This window comes from Prionailurus bengalensis, chromosome B1 (assembly GCF_016509475.1).
Source record: "Prionailurus bengalensis isolate Pbe53 chromosome B1, Fcat_Pben_1.1_paternal_pri, whole genome shotgun sequence".
NCBI lineage: Eukaryota > Metazoa > Chordata > Mammalia > Carnivora > Felidae > Prionailurus > Prionailurus bengalensis.
In genome coordinates, this window is record NC_057344.1 from 162,977,007 (window position 1) to 162,984,227 (window position 7,221).

The 7,221-nt window shown below is 41.7% G+C and overlaps 1 pseudogene; it reads left to right on the forward strand.

Moving 5' to 3' along the window:
* The first annotated feature begins 277 nt into the window (after positions 1-277).
* Positions 278-1,271, forward strand: LOC122478880 (annotated as a pseudogene).
* The last annotated feature ends 5,950 nt before the right edge of the window (positions 1,272-7,221 follow it).

Below are 7,221 nucleotides of genomic sequence, written 5' to 3' on the forward strand. Positions count from 1 at the left end.
TGCTAGGGCCGAACTACATTTTAAAAGAATTTTTGAGGGGCGCCTGGGTGGCCCTGTCGGTTGAGCATCCGGCTTCGGCTCAGGCCATGATCTCACGGTTTGTGGGTTTGAACCCCGCGTGGGGCTCTGTGCTGACAGCTCAGAGCCCGGAGCCTGCTTCCGATTCTGTGTCTCCCTCTCTCTCCGCCCCACCCCTGCTTGTGCTCTTTCTCTGTCTTTCAAAAATGAATAAACATAGAAAAAAAATTTTTTTAAATAAAAGAATTTTTGGGGAAGTCACTCCGTGAGGCAGTGGCCACGGTGGCAGTGAGAGGATGAACAAGTTCGATGCATTGAAAGACGATGACAGTGGGGACCGTGATCAGAATGAAGAAAACAGCACACAGAAAGATGTTGAGAAGGAAAAAACGGAACGAGACAAGAGTCAGGGCAGCAGTAAGAGGAAGGCTGTTGTCCCTGGACCAGCAGAACATCCCCTGCGGTACAACTATACTTTCTGGTATTCCAGGAGAACCCCTGGCCGTCCCATTAGCTCACAGAGCTATGAACAGAATATCAAACAGATCGGCACCTTTGCCTCTGTGGAGCAGTTCTGTGGTTTTACAGCCACATGGTCCATCCCAGGGACCTGACAGGCCACAGTGACTTCCATCTCTTCAAAGAAGGAATTAAACCTATGTGGGAGGATGATGCAAATAAAAACCATGGCAAGTGGATTATTCGGCTGTGGAAGGGCTTGGCATCCCATCGCTGGGAGAATCTTATCCTGGCCACGTTGTGGAGACAGTTCATGGCTGGGGAGGAGATGTGTGGGGCTGTGATCTCTGTCCGGTTTCAGGAGGACATTATTTCAATCTGGAATAAGACTGCCAGTGACCCAGCAACCACAGCCCAAATCCAGGATTCGGCGAGTGCTTCGGCGAGTGCTTAACCTACCTCCCAACACCATTATGGAGTACAAAACCCACACCAACAGCATCAAAATGCCAGGCAGCCTGGGCCCCCAAAGACTCCTTCTACAAAACCTCTGGAAGCTGCGGTTGAACGCGCCATGACCCTCTCCCTCCCTGGATGGCACCATCATTGAAGCTGGCATCATCGGAGTCTCTTGTTTTGTTGGCGTGCTACCCAGAAGATCCTTCTGTCCTGGACAAGAGGGATTGGAAGAGCATTTTATGTCTTAAGAACCGGCTGACACGCAGCAGCTACAGCAACAGCTGAGATCACTTAATAAATGGTGCTAAACTAAAAAAAAAAAAAAAAAAAAAAAAGGAATTTTTGAATTATTTGCCAACATGAAATATTGGGAAATTTTGGAGAAAGCTCTCAATTACAGGATTCTCTTAGAAAAAGGAAGAAGAGGGAGCGACAAGCTGGACTCAGATCTTCGCATGGTAACAACAGGGCAGAGTTGACCTGTGGCTCCCCCTGCCCTCCAGATAGATCACAAGGACTGGATGACTTCATGTGTTTAAATTACCTGCTTGACTTCTGTGGCACAAGAGACTGATGGCTCTGCCAGAAAGCTCGGAGATCTCATTGTTTCGTGGTGCTTAGATGTCAAAGCCCTGCTGGAGCGAAGAAGCTGATCACACTCAAGACATCGGAGACCGGAGGTGAACTGAACTGAAACTAACGAAAGTGCCAACCCCGAACTCCGTGTAGACTGAAGAGATCAGCCCCTCACACTGGCTTGCTGCTAGAGGAAAGGGCATTGCCTTTTCTGGGGGTAAATATTACTTACAAACAAACGTACACAAAATGCCTAAAACAAAAATGACAAGACATGTGAAAAAGTGGGAGAATATGACTTCTAATCGAGAGGAAAAAGTAATGAAAGCGGGCTCACAGGTAACCCGAGTGTTGGAATTAACAGACAAGAATTTTTAAATAACTATTTACAAATATGTTAAAGAATTTAGATAAAGGGTGAACAAAATGAGCAAAGAGATGGAGAACTTCAGCAGAAAAATGGAAACTTTAAAAAGAGGACTTAAAAAAAATTATAGTATCTAAAATGAACTGTGCAGGCACCTGAGTGGCTCGGTTGGTTAAGCATGCGCCAATGAGCTGATTTCAGCTCAGATCATGATCTCGTGGTTTGTAAAAATCAAGCCCCACGTTGGGCTCTGTGCTGACAGTGCAGAGCCCATTTGGGATTTTCTCTCTGTCTCTGCTCCTCTTCCATGTATTCTCTCTCTTTCTCTCTCTCTCAAAATAAATAAATAAACTCTAAAAAAATAAAATAAAATGAACTATGCAATGGATGAGCTTAACAGACATATTTCAGAGGAAAAAGAACTAGTCAACCCCAAGATAGGCCAATAGAAATTATCCAAACTGAAGAAAGAATGAAATTGTGAGAGAGAAAAAAAAAATAGAACGAAGAGAGACCAGAGACCTATGGAGCAATATTAAATAATCTAGCATTTAGATAGCTGGAATCTAGGAAGTGAGGAGAGACTGGGGCGAAAAGAAATGTTTGAAGAGGTAATGTCAAAGAATTTTCCAAAGCTGATGAAAGAAACCAACCCATATATTCAAGAATCTCAGGAAACAATAAGTGACATAAATGAAAAGAGAACTATACAAGGAGACATCTTAAAAGCAACCAGCTTGGGGGGAATCAGACAATGATACTTAGGAGGACTTCTCATCAGGAAAAAATGGCAGCCAGAACACAATAGAATGATACCTGAGAAAAGAGTAGTCAAGCTAGAATTCTATACCCAGTGAAAATATCCTTTAAAAGATGAACCCAAGGGGTTCCTGGGTGGCTCAGCCAGTAAGGTGTCCAGCTCTTGATCTCAGCTCTGGTCTTGATCTCAAGGTTGTGAGTTCAAGCACCTAATCGAGCTTCATACTGAGTGTGAAGCCTACTTAAAAAAAATTTTTTTAAATGAACACAAAATCAAACCAGAAACAAGAACGTGTCCCTTAAACACCTGCACTATGAAGAAATACTAGAGCAAATTTTTCGAGCTGCAGGGAATGACTCCAGAAGATACCCATGAAGGTCAATGTAAAGAGCACAGATGTGAACAAACATAGCATAGTCTTTTAAAAAATGGTTTTTTAGAAGACTATTGACTGTTAAAAGTCAATATAATAGCCATGTATTATAGTAGATGAGAAAAAAAATATGACAACAATAGCATACTGTCAGAAGGATAATAAATGGAACTACACTGTAGTAAGTTCTTACATTGTTTATTAAACATTACAATAAGGATTGGTTAAGAATGCATATCACAAACTTTAGTAACCACTAAAAGTAATGCCAAGAGTTATTACTAGAAAGTCAGTAGAGGAAATAAAATGGAATACTAAGTTATATGATGATGATGATGATGATGATAATGATAATAATAGAGTGGAAAGAAAGAACAAAGAAACAAAGAAATAAAGAACACATGAAATTTTTTTTTAAATTAACAACTAGTAGGGCGCCTGGGTGGCTCAGTCGGTTAAGCGGCCTACTTCGGCTCAGGTCATGATCTCGCGGTTCGTGAGTTCGAGCCCCGCGTCGGGCTCTGTGCTGACAGCTCAGAGCCTGGAGCCTGTTTCGGATTCTGTGTCTCCCTCTCTCTGACCTTCCCCTGTTCATGCTCTGTCTCTCTCTGTCTCAAAAATAAATAAACGTTAAAAAAAAATTAAAAAAAATTAACAACTAGTGAATTCACCATATCAGTTATTATTTTTTTCTAATTTTTTTTTCAACGTTTATTTATTTTTGGGACAGAGAGAGACAGAGCATGAATGGGGGAGGGGCAGAGAGAGAGGGAGACACAGAATCGGAAACAGGCTCCAGGCTCCAATCCGTCAGCCCAGAGCCTGACGCGGGGCTCGAACTCATGGACCGCGAGATCGTGACCTGGCTGAAGTCAGACGCTTAACCGACTGCGCCACCCAGGCGCCCCACCATATCAGTTATTAATTTAATACAAATGGTATAACTCTCCAATAGAAATGGTCAGACTAGATTTTAACAAAAAAAAAAAAGACTCATTTATATGCTGTTTGTAAGAAACACACTCCATTTTTTTTTTTAATGTATTTATTTGTTTCTGAGAGAGTATGCGTAGGAGCAGGGGAGGGGCAGAGAGAGAGAGAGAGAACAGGAGACAGAGAATCTGAAACAGGCCCTGCAGTGTCAGTGCAGAGCCTGATGCAGGGCTCAAATGCATGAACCACAAGATCATGACCTGAGCTGAAATCAAGAGTTAGACGTTTCACCAATTGAGCCACCCAGGCACCCCAAGAAATACACTTGAAATATAAGGACACAGACTGAAAGAAAAAAAGAATGAAAAATAGGCTATGAAAACACCAATAATAAGTTGTGATTAGGTGCAAAAAGTATAGCATATGCCAGGTAATGCAGAACGTTCAACAGGCAAGTGTAACATAAAGATGCAGAGGGTCAATTACAGAAACCTTCTTAGAGGTGAGGAGATAAGTCTAGTTTTAAAAGAGATGAGATACACGTGCATTGATTAGGGTAATTTTGGTTGTAGTAACAGAAAATCTAATTCAAACTCGCTTAAATGGTAAATGTAATTTATTGGCTCATTTAACGGAAAAGACCCAGGGAAGATTTCAGGCTAAGTTTGATGAGGGCTCCCATCCTGTAATTCCTTGATTTTCACAACCCTGGTCTCTTCCACATTGGTTTCATACTCAGACTGACTTCCCTCATGTAAACAAAGTGATTACAACAAGAGATCTTCTCTCCCAAGGCCCCTTCCCAGTATCACACCCTCATACTTCATTCTGATTGGTGCAATTCTGACCAATCTCAGGGGCTAGGGATTTTTTTTTTTAATTGAGGTATAATTGGCATGGCATTATATTAGTTTCAGGTGTACCACATAATGATTTGATATGTGTATATCTTGTAAAATGATACCTCAGTAAGTCTACTTATCATCTATCACCATACTGAGTTACAAAATTTATTCTTCTTCTCATGAGAACTTTTAAAATTTACTCTCTTAGGGGGCGCCTGGGTGGCGCAGTCGGTTAAGCGTCCGACTTCAGCCAGGTCAGGATCTCGCGGTCCGGGAGTTCGAGCCCCGCGTCAGGCTCTGGGCTGATGGCTCAGAGCCTGGAGCCTGTTTCCGATTCTGTGTCTCCCTCTCTCTCTGCCCCTCCCCCGTTCATGCTCTGTCTCTCTCTGTCCCAAAAATAAATAAACGTTGAAAAAAAAATTAAAAAAAAAATTTACTCTCTTAGCAACTTTCAAATATGCAATGCAGTATTATTAAGTATAGCCACCATGCTGTACATTACATCCCAAGTTTATATTTATCTTACAAATGGAAGTTTGTACCTTCCGACTTCCTTTACTGATTCTACTCACGCTCCTCCCACCCCTCACTTCTGGCAACCACCTATCTGTTCTTTTATCTTTGAACCCAGTTTTTGTCGTGTTTCTGTTTTTCTTTGTTTTAGATTCTACATATAAATGAGATCATATGGTATTTGCCTTTCTCTGTCTGACTCATTTCACTTAGCATACTGCCCTCGAAGTTTATCCCTGTTGTTTCAAGTGGTTGGGTTGCCTTCTTTTTTATGGCTAAATAATACTCCAAACTTCATATACATATATACCACATGTTTATGTATATACATATATATGTGTATATATATATGTGTGTGTGTGTGTATATAATATATATATATATATATATATATATATACACACCACATCTTTATCCATTCATCGATCAATAGACATTTAGGTTGTTTCCATATATTGGCTGTTGTAAATAACACTACAATAAGCACGGGGGCGCAGATATCTTTTCCAGTTAGTGTTTTCATTTTCTTGGGATAAGTACCCAGGAGTGGAATTACTGAATGATATGGTAATTCTATTTTTAATCTTTTGAGGATCCTCCATACTGTTTTCCATACTGGCTGAGCCAATTTACATTCCCACCAACAGTACACAAGCATTCACTTTCCTCCACATCCTCACCAACACTTGTTATTTCTTGTCTTGGTAACAGCCATTGTAATAGCTGTGAGGTGATAGATAGCTCACTGTGGTTTTGATTTGCATTTTCCGGATGATTAGTGACGTTGAACATATTTTCAATGTATCTGTTGGCACAATTCAAAAGGTACGATTTCAGTGTAACTTTTACACTATTCTTATTAGTCATCTGTATATCTTCTTTTTTTTTTTTAATTTTTTTTTAATGTTTATTTATTTTTGAGAGAGACAGAGCATGAGCAGAGGAGAGGAGGAGAGACAGGGAGACAGAGAATCCGAAGCAGGCTCCAGGCCCCAAGCCGTCAGCACAGAGCCCGACACGGGGCTCAAACCCACGAACCGTGGGATCATGACCTGAGCTGATGTTGGATGCTTAAACCGACTGAACCACCCAGGTGCCCCAATCTGTATATCTTCTTTGAAAAAAAAAAAATGTCTATTCAGCTCCTTTGCCCATTTTCTAATTGGATTGTTTGTTTTTTTGCTATTGAGTGGTAGGAGTTCTTTATATAGTTTGGATTTTAACCCCTTATTAGAATAATTTGCAAACATTTTCTCCTTGGCAGGTTGCCCTTTCATTTTGTTGACGGTTCCCTCAGCTGTGCAGAAGCTTTTTAGTTTGGTGTTCATTTTTGCTTGTGTTGCCTTTGGTTTTGGTGTCAAATTAAAGAAATCATTGCCCCAAAGTCAAGGAGCTTACCATCTGTTCTCTCCCAGGAGCTTCATGTCTTAGATTCAACTCTTTAATCCATTTTGAGTTGATGGTGTAAGACTGTGGTCCGGTTTCATTCTTTTTTTAAATTTTTTTTTCAACGTTTTTTATTTATTTTTGGGACAGAGAGAGACAGAGCATGAACGGGGGAGGGGCAGAGAGAGAGGGAGACACAGAATCGGAAACAGGCTCCAGGCTCTGAGCCATCAGCCCAGAGCCTGACACGGGGCTCGAACTCCTGGACCACGAGATCGTGACCTGGCTGAAGTCGGACGCTTAACCGACTGTGCCACCCAGGCGCCCCTGGTCCGGTTTCATTCTTTTGCATGTGGCTCCCCGGTTTTCCCAATACCATTTAATTAAAGAGACTGTCCCAGCGTGTACCACATGTGTATACAGCAAGAAGTCTGCATTCCAGAAGGGCCTTCGCCTGAGTATGCTGACACCCTGCTCTCAGACCTCCAGCCTCCAGAGCTGTGCGAAATAAATTCTGTTGTTCATAGGTCGG